This window comes from Nycticebus coucang, chromosome 8 (assembly GCF_027406575.1).
Source record: "Nycticebus coucang isolate mNycCou1 chromosome 8, mNycCou1.pri, whole genome shotgun sequence".
Lineage (NCBI taxonomy): Eukaryota > Metazoa > Chordata > Mammalia > Primates > Lorisidae > Nycticebus > Nycticebus coucang.
Genome location: NC_069787.1, coordinates 51,546,768 through 51,570,099, shown reverse-complemented (window position 1 = coordinate 51,570,099; position 23,332 = coordinate 51,546,768).

Here is a 23,332-nt window from a genome sequence, read left to right as displayed (position 1 = left end):
TACCCAGGCCTAGTAAATGGGAGTCCTGTCCAGTCCTGAGCAGGGGAACCTGTGTCACTTACTGTCCATGGAATGTATGATAATTCTTAAAATGATGTTATCTTAAAATGTTGTATTAACTAAAATAAAATCTTAAGGCTCCACCCCACCAGCAACTGACTGCCTGGACCCTCTCTTGGCCAAAGGGGTCCCTAAAAATAAGTTGTTACCATGAGAAAGGGGATCAGACAAGCCTCATCACATTCCCCTCCCTCCTAAAGATCTCCTTTGTGACTCATTAACAGGCCACAGGCAATGCAAGACATAACTGGAGGTTCTCAATATAGGCAACAAACCATTTGAGTCTGGGCATATGTCCTGTTGTTTATCTCTAATTAACAGACCCTTATCTTAACTCAAGCATTCCTATTCTCTGACTCCTGGTCTATTAGACAAAGTCTAACTCTTTTGCCAGTTGTCAACTGAAGAATCTTTAAACCCATCTGTAACCTGTAACACCCCTCAACCCCTTCTGAGATCTCCAAACTTTGGGGGACCAGCCAATGTATACCTTCTTTGTATTGATTTATGACTTTACCTGTAATTCTTGTCTCACTCAATTGTATAAAACCAAATTGTAACACAACCACAGTGAGTCCACTTGCTCAAGACTTCTTGGGTGTGGCTCAAGATCACAGTCCTCAAATTTCACTCATCATAAACCTCTTTGTATTATTTTATAGCATACGGCTTCTTTTCCATTGACAGTATATTCCACAATATAATGAACTGTCATGAGATCTTTAACCGTGGCATTGGTAAGCCTTTTGTCATTCTAGACAGTTATAATTTTGCACTGATTCTTCTCTGAAAGCTTTTACAATCAGCTACAGGAATTTCCAAAACTCTAATGCAGGAACTAGTGGGTTTATTACATTGCTAACCCAAGATCCATCAGAACATTGATGAATAATACTTGCAGTCTCTATAGCCTTTTTGTTTAAAGCATTGGTGGTACTTAAATGTTTTGTTTTTCATATTTACAGAACGTTTTTTCTCTTTTCTCTTAAGCTGTCTATAGCTTACAGCAATTTGGTAAACTGTAACTTTGTAAACAGATATGAAACATTTACCTTTTTTCCCTACTTGATCCCTCCATAAATCAGAAGCTGCTACTGAGTATTCTTATTTATATGGCAATAAAATTGTTTGCATAAGTTCAATAAGAATCTCCTCTCCTTATAACAGGACATAATTGAAAACATTGGTTATATTACCAAGGCTTTGCTGGAATGTCATATTTGAGAATGATGTGCATGGAATCAGATATGATCAGACAGCTTTAAGGAACCAAGGTTGCCTTTACTGAGCCCAATGCTAACTGTTTGTAAAAAAATGACATGATACATGGCTTTCATTCCCAGCCTCACAGGTAAGTAAAGAAGTCACTCTCTGACAGGCCTAGGAACCTCGGGATATGTTGGGGACCTCACCAAGGGAGGGATTGTCCCAAATCTCTAAGTATTTTAGGGAACAATCTAATATCTCAAGAGGCTTTCACAAGGCCAATCTGACATTCCTTGTGAAAAATTCCAGTGAAGCAAACTAAAAGAAGAGCTTATGTGGGTAAATACCACTCTTGCTACGCCTATGTAAATATCTTGCTAAGTGTAATGAGACTAGAGTATAGTCTAGTATCATGCTAAGTGTAATGAGACTAGAGTATAGTCTTTGTTTACTTTGCAAACAAAGTAGTCCTACTCTGATTGTATTTGATAAAAATAGGATAACTATAGAGACAGAAATTATGTTTCAGTGGAAAACTGTATCAAACCATGTGAGTTATTAGATGGAATTATTTCTAGTCATTGTATTTAAAGTTTTATTATCTATTTGTCAACTAGATTGGATCTTGCTTCAATTCTTTTAGCTTCCTCTAAAATCTGCCTACCACTCTTCAAATTGACATTTTTAACATTGTTCTTTTACACTCCAATTGGACCCCACTTTGAGAGCTCAAACCTGATTGCTCAGATCCTTATATGGAATATCTGAAGAAGCCTTGAACGCTGAAATGGGCACTTTCATTCTCTGCTCTGAAAGTCAACATAATGGTGCTGTCAATGTAGGCATCCTAACAGCAGGCCGAAAAATCTGTCAGATGGATGACCTCTGCTGTTCTTACTCCACCACCTGAGGATACAGAGCTCAACACCCAGAAATTCTTGAGTAATCTGGACTCACAAACTGACGTTACAGCTTGTTCTAATTTACCTTTTTTTCTCTTACTACCTAGAGGCATAACTTAGATGGACATCCTACTCACACCTATGTCACTGCTTGCAGAAATGAGACACAACTGTTTTAAGCAGACTAACCTAATCCCCCAACTGAGAGATTGGTTCAATGAGATATGGGACAATCTGTAAACTTAGTTTCTGGACTGTGAAACCTCTTGGGTATTTCAGATGGGGAAACAATGAGGTTCAGAACATACAACTGTAAAATGTGGTGGCAGCTTGATGTATTGACTATTTTAAGCTAGAGGAATTTGAGAAACAATATTTGCAGGAAGAATTCCTTAACTTTCCCCTGAAGGGAGGTGCCCTCCTATTTTTGTTCTTGTTTTTGAGAATCTCACTCTGTCACCCTGGGTAGAGTGCTGTGGCATCATAGCTCATAGCAATCTCAAACACTTGGGCTCAAGAGATCCACTTGCCTCAGTGTCCCAAGTAGCTGGGACTACAGGTGCCTGCCACAACACCCAGTTAGTTTTCTATTTTTAGTACATATGGAGTTTCCCTCTTACTCAGGCTGGTCTCAAACTCCTGAGCTCATGCAGTCTACGCAGCCTCCCAGAGTGCTAGAATTACAAATGTGAGCCATCATGTCCTCCCTATACTCTAGGGAAAGGAGCATCCTTATCTCTGAAAACAGGAGTGTTGTGAGGTTTCTCCTAGTTTACTACTCTTGTGTCTTAGTCCTACCACATTTTTCCATGACTTTATACTCTTCATCAAATCTAGTAAAAAACACTCAGGTTTATGCATTTTTTTCCTTAGGATTTTCATTTCATTATGGAATCCTAATGTCACATAAAATTCATATTAAACAAATATGCATATTTTCTCTTGTTATTCTGTCTTTTATTATAGGATTCAGCTGATATGCTAGAAGTGTTGGAGGAAAAGGTTTCTTTCCTTCCTTCCCTACAAGTTTTGACATTGCTAAAATCTCAGTACCGCCCAAAGTGACTTACAGATTCAATACAATTCTCAAATCAAAATACCAACATTATATTTCACAGATTTAGAAAGAATAATACTAAACTTACATAGAACCAAAAAAGAGCTAAACTACCCAAAGCAATCATAAATAATGGAGCATATCCAGAGACATTACATTACTTGACTTCAAATATATACAAGGCTATAATAAACAAAACAGCATAGCACTAGCACAAATGTAAAGACATAGACCAGTGAAACAGTACAGAGAACCCAGAAATAAAAACATAGGGCTACAGCCAAAAGGTTTGCAAGGAAGCAAACCAAAACACATACTGGGAATAGGATGCCCTAGTGAATAAACAGTGTCACACTAGTTGAATAATCATATGCAGATGAACAAAGCAGGAGCCCTATCTCTCACCATATACTAAAATTAACTCAAGATGGATTCAAAACTTAAACCTAAGACATGAAACCACAAAATGCTAGAAGAGAACGTAGAAAAAACTCTTTTGGATATCTGTCTAGGCAAAGAATTAATGAATAAGACTCTAAAAGCAAATACAGAAACAATAAAAATAAATAAATAGACTTTATTAAATTAAAAAGTTTCTTGTTTAGCAAGGGACATAATTAATAAAGAAAATAAGCAACCAACAGAATGGGAGAAAATATTTGCAAACTATCCAGTGAATAACTGTCCTCTGTTGGATGAATATTAGTCCTCTGTATTAGTCCTCTGGAGGACTAATATCCACAATCTATAGAGAACTCAAACAAATCAGCAAGAAAAATAAACAAACAAATAAAAAATAAATAAATAATCCCGTTAAAAAGTGGGCAAAAGACATGAATAGAATTTTTTTCCCCAAAAACAAGATAAGATGGGCAGTAAGCATATGAAAAATACTTAACATCATTAATCATAAGGGAAATGCCAATTAAAACCACAATAAGATACCACCTTACCTCTGTCAAAATAACCATTAAAAAATAGTCAAAAAACAGTAGACAACGGTATAGATGCAACAAAAGAGAAACTCTGATACACTGTTGTTGGGACTGTAAATTAACACAATCTCTATGTAAAACAGTATGAAGATTTTTCAAAGAACCAAATGTAGATCTACTGTTTGATCCGGCAATAGCAAAAGTACTTTTGTAAGAATCTTCAAAGATCTTGAGTTGCTTTTTTTTCTTTAATCTCAATGGTGTCTTTAAATTCTTCAACCTAATTGGGTCTCTTTAGTGTATATAAAAGCATCCATCACTTAATATCTTATTGCCATGTGTCCCTTGATTTTTGAAGAATTATCTCCTAATTTTCTCCCTTGATGTCTTGAGACAGTTTGAATGGCCCCTTCAAAACTCATGTTGACACTTAATCCCCAATCTGACAGTATTGAAAGATGAGTTGGATCATGAGGGCTCTGTGCTTGCTCATGAATAAATGAATCCATTCATAAATTACTGGATTAGTGTTATCATGGGAGAGGAACAGGTGGTTTTGTACAGAGAGGCAGGGAGACCTAAGTTAGCATGTGAACATTTTCTTCCCTTCTGCCACCTGATACCTTGTGCTGCTTCAGGACTTTTAGAGAGTCCCCACAGCTAAGAAGGCTTTTTCCAGGAGCAGCCTGTTGACCTGGGACTTCTCAACCTCCATAATTATAAGAATTAATTAATTTTTTAAATAAATTATCCAGTTTCAGGTATTCTATAAGCAACAGAAAATGAAGCATATGTATCCTTACCAAGTGTAAGATTCCACAGGGATTCCATCTTTAGTTCTAGTTACAGTTAGAATGATTGGATCCTAACGAGGGTTGAATCAATATCCTCAGTCCACATTCCAGTCTTGAACTTGAGAATCAAATTTCACTGTTTTCCAACTATTACTTTTGGTTCACACACTTTTTGTGGGCAGGAATTTTTGTCTTATTCTTTATTCTTTAAGAAAAAAAATCACATACTGTAGTACTACTTTTATCACTATACTTACCTAATACATGTTGGTTAAATCACACCTTTGAAACAAATAAACTACATGGATTGATGGTATTGATGATACGTGGAAATTTGAAGTCAGCTTAATTTGCTGTTGGTCAAGTCTTAATTTCTTCAGCTGTCAGTTTTATCTGAAAATTGATTAAGATGTACAAGATGATTGCTACTGTCACTATTAGCATTACATTCCTGTTTTTAAAATTCTCTATTATCTCTCTTTAAAAATAGGAAAAATGTTTAAAAACACTTAAAACAGGCTGAGGCAAGAGAATCACCTAAGCACAGAAACTGGAGGTTGCTGTGAGCTGTGATGCCATGACACTCTACCAAGGGCTATAAAGTGAGACCCTGTCTCAAAAAACAAACAAACAAACAACAACAAAAAAAAAAAGCACTTAAAACAAGGAAAGCTTTGCCTGTGAATTTTTGCTATTGTAGTACAAATGTATTCATTTAATAAACTTTTGAGTTCAAGTATGTATAAGGTATTAGAGTAGAAATTTTGAGATGAAAAACACAGACTAGGAATAAACAGAAAGATAATGATAAAGAAAGTGAGTTACATCTCTATTTAAAGTTTATATTCTTCCTATATGAACTTTAAAAATACATACTTCACCAGATCCTAACTGAAGTTAAAGGGAGCTTAGAAAGTGACTGAGAAACATAATAAATTCATGGGTGGTGCCTGTGGCTCAGAGGAGTAAGGCACCAGCCTCATATGCTGGAGCTGGTAGGTTCAAACCCAGCCCCAGCCAAAAACTGCCAAATAATAATAATAATAATAATAAATTCATTACTAAGGGAACCACTGAAGGGATACATAATGCTAAAATATTTTCAGTTTTGAAACCTAGAATTGGTACTAATTGCAAATACTTAGAAGACAATTGTGCTTAAGAAAATATATGGACTATTTAACTATTAAATAATCATTTCATTTTCTATTTGCCTTAAATGTTGAAAACATGAAGAAAAATTAAAAATAACATAATATTGGCTGAATAATGTCATCTACTCATCCTCGGTGTTAATACAGAAATTATGAATAGATGATGTGGCCTGTGTCAATTCTTGAGTAAAAAATACACACAAAAGGGCAGCATCCATAGCTCAGTGCTTATGGCACCGGCCACATACACTGAGGCTGGCGGGTTCCACCTCATCCTGGGTCTGCTAAACAACAACAAAAACATGCAAAAAATTGGATGCTATCCTCTGTAAAAAGTGCCATAGTATTCCAGAGCTACATATGAGAATCAGAAATCTCAAAGAGACTGACAGAGACTTAAATTTAACCCTGTTCACACTGGAGTGAAGAACATGAAATAAAATTGTCACTGATGTAGATTGACAATCAGAAATAGACATGATTGCAAGAGGGACTTTACCTAACAATTGCAATCAGTGTAACCTGGCTTATTGTACCCTCAATGAATCCCCAACAATAAAAAAAAAAAAAAGAAATAAAGACATACATTTGATACAGCTCTGTTTATGTTTATAAAACGAGGCCTTAAGTATGCAACAAAAATTTTACATAAAATATGGGAAGACAAGATTACATGAAATTAGATGAGATGAGAACAGATTTCTAAGAGTTGAAGGAATAAAACTTTATTACCACTATTGTTATTATTTTAACAGAGAGTTTCACCCTGGCACCCTAGGTATAATGCTGTGGCATCATTTTAGCTCACAGCAACCTCAAACTCTTGGCCTCAAGACATCCTCTTGCCTCAGCCTCCTAAGTAGATGGGTCTACATGCCTCCACCACCATACCTAGCTAAATTTTTAATTTTTAGTAGAGATGGCTTCTTGCTTTTGCTCTGGCTGGGCTCCCACTTCTGAGCTCAAACAATCTTCTCACCTTGGCCTCCCAGAGAGTTAGGAGTACAGGTGTAAGCCACTACACCTAGCTTCAATTTAATTTAAAGCACAGAATGTGAGTGAGTGTTTGCTATCCCCTTTTACACCCCTATTGCATTAGGGGGTTAGTTTTTATTGACCTTGGTATGCCCAATAGATAGCAGAGTATGTGCCCATGAGAAGGTACTCCCAAAAGCTACTGAATTTGACTAAACTAAAAGAAAAATGGTGGGAAATATGTCATCTATGTTGATATTACCATATCATAAAAGTCCAGTACCATCTCCTTTACCTGGTTTCCACTTGACTAATTTATTGTATTAACTAAGAATCACAATTTCTATTGCAAAACTTAAAAAATTTATATTCACCTAAGGCTACTTAATTAGCCAGGTGAATTAGCCTGTTCCAGGCTACTTAATTATGGTCTGGTATTCTCACATTTTTGGTACCACTAAGTAAGCTGCATGCTTAACAAGAATTATTTGTGATTCTTCTCAAATCTGTTTTTTCTTTTTTCCCTTGATTGTACTTTTTACCACTTCTTTCATTATTTATACAATGTAACAGAATATGAGCATGGAAACAGAGCTGTTTCTATAAAAACTATGCTTAATGGTTTCAAAATACTAATAAAGCAAGTTGCAAAAAATATATACTCTTGAAATATGTGGAAAAAATCAAAACTAAGAAAAGTAAAATGGGAAAAATTAAAATCTATGAGGATTCTAGTCTTGAATTGTTTCATGAATGTGTCTGAGTTCTCATTTCACTTAAAAAATGGAGCATCCTAGAAATAAATAACTATTTATTAAGGGTATAGTTTATATGAGGAAAAGAACATAGCTTTTCCTCAGAAAATCATGCTAAAAAATAAAAGAAAACATAAACAAATGTAGCCCTACTTCAAAATATTGGAAAATAATGTCAGCTAACATAGTGTCTCCATATAAAATATTTTAAAATGATCTCTCTTTTCAAATGACTTTTTCTCATTAATTGCTCAATTAGACTAATCATGTTAAAAAGAAGATTTCTATTCCATCCAATTTAAGCACAAATGTGATACCATAAGTCTATTCTAAAAACACTTCCCTCAGGTACCTCTTCTTCCTGGTAACTAATTTTTTTCTTTGTACTCATTCTACCATGATTACTTGGCCATGAAATTTGTTACTCCAGGTAAAATTAGCATAAATTTAGTCCAGAGTAATGCAATTGTTGTTCAGTTTCAAAGTTGATTTGTTTTTCCCCATGGGGAAAAATAATTTTCATACCATGACTATGTCAACATCAATGTCAGGATCTCAATATTCTGAAGGATCTTGTACCTACTAAGATAAATGCCAATGTTGGATAAACAAATAGGAATCATGTCTATTTAATTAGTGGACTCACAATCAATTACAGATAACTTTCAAAAACTTCTATTCTTACCCTATAAAGGAAGTGATAATAGTCATTTGAAGCGGAGGAGAGAGAGAGAATAGATTGATATGTCTAAGAAAATAGTAGACCTGAAATAGTGTCAAGCCCACACAGAGTGAAAAGGGTATTCAGAAGTTCTGGCATGTCTCCAGAGAAAGAGCGGAGGACTCAGGGCCAAGCTTACTCAGAGCCTCAGACCACCATGGTGAGGAAATAGGTAGCCTGAGGATGGATGCTGTGACATGGACAGTCTATGCTGGCTTGGATGGTGGTCATTTCTGAGACTTAAAATGTCTGAGAGATCAATGGAGCCAAGGTCCTGGAGAAAGGGACCCTCTATACCATGAACAGTCCATGAGTGACAAGTTTATGAGGCTCAAGACCAGCAAAGCATAGAGCAAGATGTGAATCCACAAATCAGAGTTCAGCTAAGATGAGTTATAGGCCATGTGGAATTTATTTGAAGCAAGAAAGAGAAGCACATGTAGACCTGAAGCCACCTTCCCAAGTCTCTGTGTACCCTACAGTACACAGTAGACCTACATTGGGAAGAGGAATGAGGGAGCATCCTTTGAGATGGGTCCAACAACCTTGATGTTAAAAAGTGATGGTAACTATGACTTGACTGAACACTCTCCCCCAAATAGATTACTTTCACTTAGGAAATTTAAATTTTTCTGAGATTCACTCATAGAAAAAATAAGGAAGCCACACCTGAAAAAAGATGGCGGCCGAGTAACAGCTTTTGTGCAACCAGGCACAGTGAGAGTGGCGAGAGAAGACTCCAGGCATCTCTGGCCAGTGGGTTTTGCCCAGGGGCTTCACTTTGATGACAGAGGAAGCCGATGAGAGTCTTCTGGACCCTACAAGGAGGACAGAAGCTGTGGAAAACTGGCAAGTGGTAGGTGCGTTTGTTCGGTCGGAGGCTGCCTGCAGCTGTCCCAATAGCGACAGCGAGACTGCAAGCAGGAAAAACCTTACTTGTGAGCTGTTTTAGTTTTCTTGGACTTGGGCACTCAATTGAATTGCCTTGGGAGATCTTGGGCCGTTGTGTGCAGATGACTTTGGGCATTGTCTGGGGCCCCGGTCTGAGCTGCTGAGCTGGAAAGGAGCTAATATTGTTCAGCTGTGGGCTGCCCACACAGCTGCTGTGGGAGAGCTGCCCCTGTGTGTTGCAGCATGGAGATCAGCCAGGAAACCTTGGGTGAGCAATCTAGTGACTGAGCTGTTCTAAGGTGGGGACTGAGATGCTGGGGAAGTGGGGAGATCCAAGTGTGGCAGAAAACAGCCTTGGCCCTCAGGGGCATAGTGGGAGTCTGTGCTTGGCACATTGCATAAGCAGGCAGCCACACCAGGAGAAATCCGAGTGTTAAGTGCTTTCCTTGGAAAGCTTCTGCTTGACCAATGTTCATAGTTTGGAGTGTCTTTTAAGTGGGCTGAGGAGACTTGGGTTCCCAAGCCTGCGGTGTCTGAGAAATCAGCAGAGACCTCCAGTCTTCATCTCATACAGCTGTATTAACATTGTCATTAACATCCTGTGCCTCAGAAGATCACCTGTTGCCCGGACAATATTCAGCAAGATATATATACTGTTTGGTTCTTTGATTTTGGGGGTTTTGAGTTTTTTGGTTTGTTTGTTTATTTCTTCATTTCAACATTTTTCCTTGGCATTTTTGTTTTTTTCCTTTTCTTTTTTTTTTCATTATTCTAGTTTACATACAATGTTCCATTTTTGGCTTCTTCAACAATTAGAATTTCATTTTTGCCAGTGTTTCTGCCCCTATTATTTGTCCCCTCCACCCCCGCCATGTTATCCCATAAGAGTTCTTGCTTGTTTTGGTTTGATTTATAGTATTTTTGGCTTTTATCTCTACCTGGTGGAGGTGGGGTACTGTGCCCAATCTGGCTGGCAAAGAGCTGTTGACCTCAAGGGAATCAGCTAAGCCAGCACCCCCAGAGGTTGGGGGTCTTCAAGGTTGGGTCCTAGTACCCAATTATACACCTGTATTACTCCTGTTTCTTTCAGTGCCTTTCTTCTTTTTGTCAATATTTCCTTTTACTCACCCCCTTCTTTCTCTTTTTTCTTTTTTTTAAATCTTTTTTCCCTTCTTGCTTTTCAATTTTCTCATCCTTCTGCCCATACCAAAAGAACTCATTAAAATGTTAAAGAGCAAGAAGAAGTGAAAGGATAATTAGGGTAAGAAAACAGATACAAGAAAGCACTCATGAAGAAGAATCAACAGAAAAATCCTGGTAACATGAAATACCAGTCCAGAGTAACCCCTTCTAGGATCACAAGGCAGCTATAGCAGAGGACACCTCCTATAAGGAAATGTTAAAAATGACAGAAGGGAAATTTAAAATACAGACGATGAAAACTATGAAGGAAATCGCTGAGAAAGTGGAAAACAATCAAAAAACAATGAAGGAAATTATTGAGAAAGTAGAAAATAACCAAAAGGAAATCCAAAACCAGAATCAAATAAGAGATGAAAAATATGAAGAATATAGAAAGGATATAGCAGAGCTGAAGGAACTGAAGCAATTAGAGAACTTAAGGATGCATTAGAAAGTATCAACAACACATTAGATCATGCAGAAGAAAGAATCTCAGAGGTAAAGGATAAAGCTCTTGAGATAACTCAGATAGCTAAAGAGGCAGAAAAGAAGAGAGGGAAAGCAGAACATTCACTGACAGAATTATGGGACTCTATGAAGTGTTCAAACATACGAGTTATAGGTATCCCAGAAGGAGAAGAAGAATGCCCCAGAGGAATGGAAGCCATTCTAGAGAATATTATATATGAAAATTTCCCAAATATCACCAAAGATTCTGACATACTCCTTTCAGAGGGATATCAGTCCCCTGGTCATCTCAATTCAAATAGAGCTTCTCCAAGGCACATTGTGATGAATCTGTCTAAAATCAAGACAAAAGGGAAGATTTTGCAAACTGCCAGGAGTAAGCGCCAACAGGCCTACAGGGGCAAATCCATCAGGGTGACCGTGGACTTCTCTAATGAAACTTTTCAAGCCAGAAGACAATGGTCATCTGTCTTTAATCTACTTAAACAGAACAATTTCCAGCCCAGAATTATATATCCCACTAAGCTAACTGACAAAATTGACAGAGAAATCAAATATTTTATTGATATGCAAACATTGAGGAAATTTGCCACAACAAGACCAGTTTTACAGGAAATATTTCAACCTGTTTTACACACTGACTGTCACAATGGACCTTCAGCAAAGTAAGCACCCAGAAATTAAAGGCGAGAGCCTAGTTTCCATGATACAAAAGACAAAACTAAGCAATGGACTTTCACAAAATAAGTTGAATAGAATACTACCACATTTATCAATCATCTCTTTTTTTTTTTTTTTTTTTTTTAAATTTGGCCAGGGCTGGGTTTGAACCCGCCACCTCCGGCATGTGGGACCGGCGCCCTACCCGCTGAGCCACAGGCGCCACCCTATCAATCATCTCAATTAATGTCAATGGCTTGAATTTCCCACAGAAGAGGCATAGATTGGCTGATTGGATTAAAAAACATAAGTCATCTATTTGCTGTCTGCAGGAAACACACCTCACGTCAGAAGACAAATTAAAACTCAGAGTTAAAGGTTGGAAGTCAATTTTTCAGGCAAACGGAATTTAGAAGAAAAGAGGGGTTGCAATCTTGTTTTCAGGTACATGTGGATTTAAAGCAACTAAAGTCAAAAAAGACAATGATGGCCACTTCATATTGGTCAAGGGAAAAATACAAAATACAAATATTTAAATTCTAAATATTTATGCTCCCAATTGAAATGCGCCCAGATTCTTGAAACAGACCTGGCTTAGTTTGAGCAAGATGATATCCTGAAACATCATAATAACAGGGAATTCAACACCCCTCTCTCAGAGCTGGACAGATCCTCTAAACAGAAATTAAACTAAGATGTTAGAGATTTAAATGAGACCCTAGAACAACTGTGCTCGATAGATGTATATCCAACCCTCCATCCCAAAGATAAAGAATATACATTCTTCTCAACCTCTCAGGGAACTTTCTCCAAACTTGATCAGATCCCAGGACACAAAACAAACCTCAAGATAATCAAAAGAATTGAAATTCTACCTTGCATCTTCTTAGACCAGAAGGCACTAAAAGTAGAACTCAACTCCAACAAAAATGCTCAACCTCACACAATGGCATGGAAGTTAAACAACCTTATGCTGAATGACAGTTGGGTGTGGGAAGAAATAAAAAAGGAAATCATTAACTTCCTTGAGTATAACAACAATGAAGACACAAGTTACCAAAACTTATGGGATACAGCAAAAGCAGTCCTGAGAGGAAAATGTATCTCTTTAGAAGCCTACATTCAAAAAATAGAAAGAGCGCATCAACAAACTCACAAGCCATCTGATGGAATTGGAAAAAGAAGAACAATCTAAGCCTAAACCCAGCAGAAGAAAAGAAATATCCAAAATTAAATCAGAGATTAATGAAATTGAAAACAAAAGAATCATTCAGAAAATTAATGAAACAGGGAGTTGTTTTTTTGAAAAAATAAAATAGATAAACCTTTGGCTAGACTACTAGAAATAAAAAAGTAAAATCTCTAGTCACCTCAATCAGAAATGACTGAGGGATTAATCTCTGTGAATTGAATAGTGATTAATTATCACATAAATTAGATTTAATTTTGACCAAAGTACATTATTTAAACATTAATTTTTAATTCAACTTGTTAATATGTTGTTTAGGCGATTGCATCCTCATTTATAAGTGACATATGTTTGCAATTTCCCCTTTATGATAATATTTTTTCTTCAATTTTAACATCAGATATACCCAGATCTAGTAGAATGATTTTGAAGCATTTCTTCTTTTTCTATTTTCTCTAAGATTTGGCATGATCTGTTTTTTGAAATTATCTGTTGCTTTTATTTATAAATATTAGTTGTCTATTTTTTAAGACTTAAAAAAATAATAAGTTAACTGACGACTCCATACTGAACCTCGGAGTCAAAGCATTCTATAATAGACATACTCTTATTTGACAATGTGAATGTTACTTTCTTTGCATTATTATTATTATTATTGCTTAATATTTTGATGTAGCAATTGTCTGATTTCTTTTCTGAATGTATTTATGTTCATTCTTTATGAGGTTTTTGTTTCTAGTCCTTATTTTAAAGATTGTTACTGTTATTAAAATTTAAGCCTTTTTAATTTTGTGAAGGCAAAAAAATGGAACCCTAATAAACGTGTATATGTAAAAATAAAAATAAATAAATAAATAAATAAAAATAAGGAAGCTCTGTTTTACTGTTTTCACTTGTGAGTGCCAGTATATACATCCCTTTTGTATAAATACACATATGAACATACTCAGACATACATACACATCAACCTAAGAATAGAAAATGAAAGTATCTGTGAGGAAAAATATGCTAATCTCTTCTCAGAGAAAGCAGTATTTGTTCCATTGACTCTATGGAAATTGCAATAAATGAAATGTGTAGTTCTTTCTTTTGTTTTACTTATTAAAATAATTCATAGGCAGTTTTTTGAAAAAGAAACTCATTAGTATATACCCTCGAAATGTTTTTAGACAGTTAAAAGAATCCATGTCTGAGGATTAATTATTCTGGTAATATCAATAGCATAATCAATAGCATAAAATATCAATAGCATTAAAACTTAATGGCAATACTAGCACTGCAGAGAATTATTTTATGTATGAGATTAATTTTAGTCTCATTTTCTCATTTTTTAAAGCTCATGGCTGATGAATGAGGGCAATACATTTAATAAGAATAATGTCATGTTATATAGGGAGATGTTTTATTGAAAAGTTGTGTTTCTGCTGAAATGTCTCACATGTTTCTAATAAATCAGAATCCATCTTGAGAGCACAAAAGCACATTTTTATAAATAAAATATTTAACAAGTCAATAGCTCTATTATCGTGGTACTAAACAACCAATTCACCTTTTTTACCCAAAATTTAGTTTATTTTTATTATCTGAGAGCAAAAAAAGCAAATAATGTGTTCAAAATCTGGTATTGAAGAAGGACTAGGATTTTCCATGTCCAAGCTCCATCTTTACTTTCTTGCTTTTTTTTTCTTAAATTTTTCAATGTTTTCAAAAAATTTCCCATAGAGTACTGTCAGAAATGTAGCAGTGAATTCAAAACAAATTTAGAAACTGTAAAGACATGCTCTTTTTTTAAGGAAATTGGCTATGATCACTTTATTTTCTAGAAGATATGAAACCCCAAGTCATTTATAGCCTATTTGGCATAAATGAGGATTTCAGATTAATACCAGAAAAGTCCAAAGGAAGTAAAGTTTTTTTTAACAGAGTTAATTTTACAAAAATAATTTCCCCCTTTCTTTTTAATGTTTTCATCAAATTTTCTAGATAACCATAGAGAGAACATTCTCTAGTTGAAGTTCTGTTGTCTTGCCCAATGCATTTTTTTCTCTGATTTATTCTGGAAATAAAGGTTTAGTTTTAAACCAGCACTGCATTTCCCATGCAGCCAAGGCCTGCCACGAGGCCACCATAATCGTACAGAGATGGGACATGTTGTACTGACTTGGTTCTCATTATAGCTGTTAAATCTGATTATGTTTTTTGTTCAAAAATTATTGATATTCTATGTCTACTATATATTGATAATTTAATATCAAAGGAAATGGGAATCATTCTGCTTCTCATGGTACTTACGTTCTAATGAAGGAGAGACATGAAAAAGACATAATAAATAATTTCTCCTTTCATTAGAACTTAGTAGAAAATGAGATATCAAGGCCCATAAGACTTCAATAAAATAAAATGTTTCTACCTCTGAGGCTAGCTATAGGAGAAGAGTTTGGAACCAACAACTAAAACAAGACCAGGGTATAGCTGCAGTGTAGTGAGCAAAACAGAAAGTGACATCAGATGAACTTGGAGCCTTGGTCAACAGCCAGGAAGTAATGTCTTAATAAGGCCTGAGCTAGGCCTTGTGATTATAATTGCAAAAAATGTAAGAGCTATTCATTTTGGAAATATTAAATGTTCATAAAGGACCAAAAGTAATGAGCATGATATTTGTTTACGTTTTTAGAATTTTACAGTGACAATTACCTTCTAAATTCTTAGAATCTTTCTATCTCCAAACATCTCCCCTCTATCTGGAGCTCTGATGTCAACTTCACAATAACGCAAGGATACCCATCACACCAGCTAGGCCATCGAGAGGGGTTTTTTTTTGTTGTTTATTTGTTTGTTTTTGTTCATTTCTTATTTTCCTCCTAGCCAATGTTTTCTGTTCTCCAATAAGAACAAGAACATTCTAAGAAGCAAAAGTCTGAGCACAAATAGTTCAAGGAGTTACTTTGAGACACACAGACCTGGTCCACCTCTTTTTTTTGGGGGGGGGGCATTTCACTTTGTCACCCTCCGTGGAGTGCTATGGCGTCCTAGCTCACAGCAACCACAGACTCTTGGGCTCAAGCTATTCTCTTTCCACAGGTGCCCACAATGCCTGACTATTTTTAGAGATGAGGTCTCGCTGTTGCTCAGGATGGTCTCCCACTCCTGAGCTCAGGCAATCCACCTACCTCAGCTTCCCAGAGTGCTAGTATACAGGCATGAGCCACAGCAGCAGCTTGGCCCACCTCTTAAATCTGTTCTACTGTTTTCCTAATTGCAGTCCACAGTAGTCACAGGCCATGGGTTCTAAAAACAGTCATCTCCTGATGTTTTAATGGCAGTTTCCCCATTTATCTTCTTCATTTGTTATAAACTTCAAGTCCACAGTCTAATATCCTATTTTCTTATATGTAAACCAACAAACTTATTTTATACCCTATTAATCACATTACCATTTTTTTTTTTTACTTACTCAAATCTCACTTTTCTGATACATAGTTTATAAAATTAAGTTTTATTTCCAAGAACACTGAGAAATAATTGCATTGACAATCAAAAAGTCTGGAGTGGAATTTATTTCTGAGAAACATATGAGATTCTGACGGGAGAATCATGATGAGTACATAACACATTTTTGAAAAATTTGGAATTGGCGGCACCTGTTGCTCAAGGAGTAGGGCACCGGTCCCATATGCCGGAGGTGGTGGGTTCAAACCTAGCCCCGGCAAAAAACCAAAAAATAAATAAAAAAAAAAAAATGTGGAATTGAATGATAAATTACAAATTTCAACCTGTTCATGAGGAAAACGCCACCATTGCAACAATCACAAGCATTATAAGACTTTATGATTAATAAAAGTTCAAACATTTTTTCAAACATTTAATAATCATATCATCTTTATTTCATTACTATTACAAACAATTATAAAACAAAATATCGTTTAAAATCATTTGCATGCATTAATTGTATTTACATTTAATCACCACTGGAGCTTAGAGAATTCTCCCTAGACTGTTCGTTTCATGGGGTACGGTCAGATTCCAGCACACTGAAAGATGAGTGAGGGGCTTTAACCTCTACTAATGGAGGCATTTAATTTGCAGATAGTCCCCTCCTTTCTTTTACTTCAAATGGTTTGCTAAAGCTATTTTTCCACATAGATTCACTTTGTAAATTTTAGTTAGGGCAAATCCAGCCAAGCTAATTTCATTTCAGATATGCAATGAATGGTATATTTTTTAAATCGATAGTAACATTACATTAAATGCAGAGAAGAGAGGGTACTGAGCCCCAGGACGTCACCTGCTATTTGCATCATGCCTTGTTTTCACTCCACGGTCTCTGGGTATCCCTATGCATGGTTCCTAATAAATTACTTCACCCATTATTATTCCAAAAATTATAAAGACTGAGAAGTTATGGCTGTGAAGTGAAGAACTAGATGATGATAGCGATGATGATGATGCTGTGATGATGATAATGATGATAAAAGCTACATCAGAACCCAATGACTGGGAAAAATCAGAATGGTTAACTTCGGTTTTGAGTATGGTTTCCAGCAGGAAGCCAACGTGTACTTCATGTCTAGGCTGAGTGTGAGCACTTATCTCTTGGCTGGAGTGAGATGGGCAGACATCCAAGTGTTATGACTGTACGACACTGAGAATAGAGAGACATTTGGTGGCCGAATCAAGCAAAGCTCTGATCTTTGATTCATGGTTTTGTCTTGTATCCTCAGATGAGCTAAGGAATTCATGTGTTCCCTTTCATCTGTCAAAATGAGCAGCCAATTCTCTGTAGGTGGTTTCCCATTAGGAGTTGGAGAGTCACTATTCACCATAAATGAGCAGCCATCCTTCAATTTTTTTTTTTTTTTTTGAGATGGAGTCTCACCATGTTGCCTTCAGTAGAGTGCACTGGCATCACAGCTCATAGCAACCTCAAAGTCTTTGGCTTAAGCAATTCTCTTGCCTCAGACTCCCAAGTAGCTGGGAATATAGGTGCCTGCCACAGTGCCTGGCTTTTTGTTGTAGTTGTCACTACTGTTTGGCAGGCCCAGGCCAGTTCGAACCTGCCAGCCTTGTGTATGTGGCTGGAGCCCTAGCTGCTGAGTGACAGACACCGAGCCTGATCCTTTAATTTTTATAGAATCAATCAACTTGGACAATAACATTGGGGTGATACTTCTGAATGGGGTGAGACAAAGGCAACAGCAACATTGAATTGAAACACGTAAACCCAAGTACATCTCTATCTGAGAACTCACAATCTTTTACATATAACCTTCAAAATTTGTCTCTTTTTGCACAAAAGGTGTCTACATGATTTTGTTTGTGTTTCCTCTGAAGCCACCTTTCTAACCAAGTTGTAATGCCCCTTCATCTGTTCAATACACTGGAAGTTCTTCTTTTGGGGGGAAGGATTTGCACTGTATCAGTCTCTGGCATTTTAAAAAAGAATAAAGTAAAAGAAAAGGATTGCTGGAAGCCGTTTGCATCTATAGTGAATGAAAATCAGGGAGTTTCATAAGGGAGTACAAGCTTGTACCAAGAATGCATGAAGAATTTTTTTCCCAGATAGGAGAGCATAAAGCACGGAAAAGAGGGAATAAAATGTAAAAATAAAAGTTTGACCATAGGTAGTGATACTGCCTTGTTTACTGGAAATTTGCTGAGATAGTGTTTCTTGCGTGACCTTATCATACATATGCATACACAAAAGATAGTGTGGTAATCTTTTCACAATGTATATATATTCAAATTATCATGCGGTACACCTCAAATAGATACAATTTTTATTTATTAGTAACATCTCAATAAAGCTGGGAAAATGAACTTACATATAACCTTCAAAATTTGGATGTGGATAAAGCAAATTAATGAAAATTAAAAAGAAAAACAGGGATGTGTTAGGAAGAAGGAAAAAGGAATTCAGGGAAAAATATATATATTCTTACATATTATATGTATTCTTATATATAATATATAAATATATATATATTTGAGCATAAAATAAGAGATACCTGTGTTGCTAAGAACTTTCATATTCCCAATGCCATTTGGTTCCCCAACCACAGTTAGCGTCTCAGATGAATTCTGAGACACGACCTGAGATTTTCTTATCCTCCATTTCCTTACTCCCCTGAAATCCTTTACCATTTGCAGCAGTCACAGGGAGAGAATTAGAGGTCCATGGACCTCGTCAAAATAGCAAACTTGCCCATTTTCATCTTCTGAGTTTTCCAAAGCATCTTTGGGATTCTGGTGCACAGATAGTAAACAAATTTGAGAGAAAAAAATTTAGGGGAAATCAAGAGCCAAGTTCCTAGTGTAAACAATACACTTAGAACAAAATTTACCTAACCAGGTAAACACCTGGTAAAAACCTGATAAACACCAGAACAGTAGAAGGTAAAATCCTTTTTAGTTCTAGAAAACATTAGAATTAGTTGCTGTGACCAGGCTCTGTGGCTTACGCCTATGATCCTAGCAGTCTGGGAGGCCAAGGCAGGTAGATCACTTGAGCTCAGGAGTTCAAGACCAGCCTGAGCAAGAGCAAGACCCCATCTCTACTAAAAATAGAAAAACTAGCCAGTCATGGGGAAGGCGCCTATGGTCCCAACTACTTGGTAGGCAAAAGGCTCTCTTGAGTCCAAGAGTTTGAGGTTATTGTGAGCTATGATCCATGGCACTCTACCCAGGGCAATAGAGACTGGGTCTCAAAAAAACAAACAAACAAGAATTAGCTGCTGTATTAGTTCTCAGTCTGGTAAATAAACCCACATTCCACAGCCCCATGCCGGGCTCAGGGAACTAGAGTACTGTGTAAATAGATCCATGATAATTGGCACAGGCTACTATTCATTATAATATGTACCATGTATAATAATATTAGGTTGTCCCTCTTTTCAGTCTGAATAAAAACTACAGTGCCATTAACAGACAACTACGCCAAAATATGCGATTTATTTTTTCTAGTACTCACTTAGTGATATGGATAAGGCAAACAAAGGCTATTTATAATATTCTTCATTTGAGAATTCTGAAGCACTTTATACATTCTTACCATGCCTAGATGTAAAATAACACACCCTAAAAATATTTCAAGTAATTCATCCAAGTCATATTCTCTTTTTGGAAACATCTAACTTTAAAAAGAAAATTCAAAACACTTTCTAAATAATCTTATTTGCCCTCACATTGCACCTGGGACATCTTTACCTTCTATTTTACAGAAAAGAAAAATGCTCTCATCTCTATTGTTCTTAGAATTTACAAATGTTACTCACTTCTATTATCTAATTTTATCTTCATAACACCTGTGTGTCAGGCTGACCAGGCGTTAATGTCTCCATTTTTTGTATCATGCAAACAAGGCTCAATGTGCTCACTGCTCCCTCCAAAGCAAACAGCTAGTGATGGGCAGATTTAAATTCAGGCCGTGGTTCTCCTACAAGACCAAAGTTTCTTTGTTCTGTCAAATCATGAGACACAGAAAGTTTATGACTTGCTTAAGGCACTTGGCAATGCCAGAAGAAAGAAAAAACAAAATCTTCAGATTTCAAAATTTAAGTATTCATAATAATCTCTGTTTTTTATGAAAAGTGAAAACTGCCGAGGTTTATCTCCAGTGATTCCAGTTAGGAATGTCTGGCTGGAATTTAGGAATCTGTTTATTTCATAAGATGTGGTTATTTGTGATGGTGATGGACTAACTCTCAGTGACAAGGGGCCCTAGCTCCAAAGTCATATTTTATAAATCAGAGAAGGGAATTTACTGTGGACCCTAACTGCTAGGGTGCTTTAAGATATTATATATCTTAAATATAGTATATATATACATATTTCTTTTTTTTTGAGACAGAGTTTCACTATGTCACCTTTGGTAGGCTGTGGCATTATAGCATTATAGCTCATAGCAACCTCCAATTCTTGGGATTAAATGATTCTCTTGCCTCAGCCTCCCAAATAGCTGGGACTACAGGCACCTGCCACAACACCTGGCTACTTTTTTATTGCAGTTGTCATATTGTCATTGTTTTTTAGCTGGCCCAGGCTGGATTTGAACCTGCCACCCTCAGTGTATGTGGCTGGCACGGTAACCACTGTGCTACGGGCGCCAAACCAGTATATAATATTTAATATTTATGTCAGTGTGTGTCAAATATCCCATATTTATGGCTCAGTCGGTAGGGTGCCGGCCCCATGTACCGAGGGTGGTGGGTTCAAACCCGGCCCTGGCCAAACTGCAACCAAAAAATAGCTGGGCGTTGTGGCGGGCGCCTGTGGTCCCAGCTGCTTGGGAGGCTGAGGCAGGAGAATCGCCTACGCCCAGGAATTGGAGGTTGCTGTGAGCTGTGTGAGGCCATGGCACTCTACCGAGGGCCATAAAGTAAGACTCTGTCTCTACAAAAAAAAAAAATAATAATAATAATAAATAAATAAATAAATAAATAAATAAATTTATATAATATAGAATATTTAAATTTGTGTATGAACTATATATTCATATTGTGTTTGTATAGAGGTGTTATTTGTTGAAAACTACTGCTTTTCATCTTAGAAATATTAGACATGAACTGAGCACTAACTATATGCTATATAGATATGTTTGTGGCCTTTAATTCTTTTTTATTTTTTATTTTATTTTTATTTTTTATAGAGACAGAAACTTACTCTATAGCCCTGGGTAAAGTGTCGTGGCCTCACACAGCTCACAGCAACCTCCAGCTCCTGGGCTTAGGCGATTCTCTTGCCTCAGCCTCCTGAGTAGCTGGGACTACAGGTGCCCGCCACAACGCCTGGCTATTTTTTTGTTACAATTTGGTCGGGGCTGGGTTTGAACCCAACACCCTCGGTATATGCAGCTGGCACCCTGCTCACTGAGCCACAGGCACTGCCCCTTTAATTCTTTTTAAAATTAATTTATTTTTTATTCCAGATTAATATGAGGGTGCAAACAACTAGATTCCAATGTTTGCATCTGTTAGGAAAGGTCCTTCCTGGCTGTGCTCATGACCATATCCAAGAGGTGTGCCCTTACCTTGTGCCCACTAGGTGGGAACACACCAATCCCCCTCCCTTTTCCCTTCTTGTCCTGTTTCATTCTTACAGGAAGGTTATGAGAGCTGCGCTGAATATTTGTCTCCTTTCACAGATGAGAAAACCAATATCCAGAAAGTTGACATGACTTGCCCAGGCTCACACAGCTAGACATTAGAGGACCTCAGATTTAAGCTCATCCGTTTAGCTGGTAGGAGTCAAATGGTGTTTATATGGACCAACAAGAGTGTCAGTAAAGGGCAGCGCCTGTGGCTCAGAGGAGTAGGGCACCAGCCCCCTATGCTGGAGGTGGTAGGTTCAAACCCAGCCCAGGCCAAAAACTGCAAAAAAAAAAAAAAGAGCGTCAGTAAAATGTAGGGGGGTGCCTAGCAGGGTGGCTCCATCTGTAGTCCCAGCTACTGGGGAGGCTGAGGCAAGAGGATTACTTGAAGAGTTTGAGGCTGCAGTGAGGTATGATCATGTCACTGTTCTTCAGCCTGGAGGACCCCCCCACCTACCCCCAAAATACAAGAGGTTACTGTAAAAGAGAGAACTCAATATATCACAAGCACTTCTTTAAAAATTTACTTTATATTGAAAACCATAGGGAATATCCTTTCCTCTCTGGCTTATATTCAGTTTATCATACTGCTAAACAAACTAATGAATGTATCTTATCTTTTTTTTTGGCAGTTTTTGGCGGGGCTGGGTTTGAACCCGCCACCTCCAGCATATGGGGCTGTGCCCTACTCCTTTGACCCACAGGCATGGGAAAGTATCCTATCTTTTAAAGACAAAAGAAAGAACACCCATTTCTCGGTTCTAACTGACTGAGAATTTGACCAGGCGTGGTGGCTCACTCCTGTCATCTGAGTGCTCTGGGAGGCCGAGGCAGGTGTCATGAGTTTGAAACCAGCCTGAGCAAGAGCGAGACCCCCTTCTCTACTAAAAAAAAAAAAAAGGTAGCCCGGCATGGTGAAGGATGCCTATAGTGCCAGTTACTTGGGAGGCTGAGGCAAGAGGACCTCTTGAGCCCAAGAGCTTAAGTTGCTGTGAGCTATAACACCACAGCACTCTATCTGGATGACAGATCGAAACTCTGTCTCAAAATAATAATAATAATAATGATGATACCTATCAGGAGTTTCACAAGGATGTTCTCTCCACCTCTCATAGAGTGAAAAAATAGCAGAGAAACATCTCCTTTATTATTATGATGAAAAGCACTGCCTTGAGGTAAAAAGTGTTCTGGACTTGAAATCAGAAGACATAGCTTTGCCTACCTTTGTTTGCCAGATTACAAAACTCCACAAGAAGCTCTTTGAACCTAAGTTTTTTACATTGAATAAACAGGTGTTT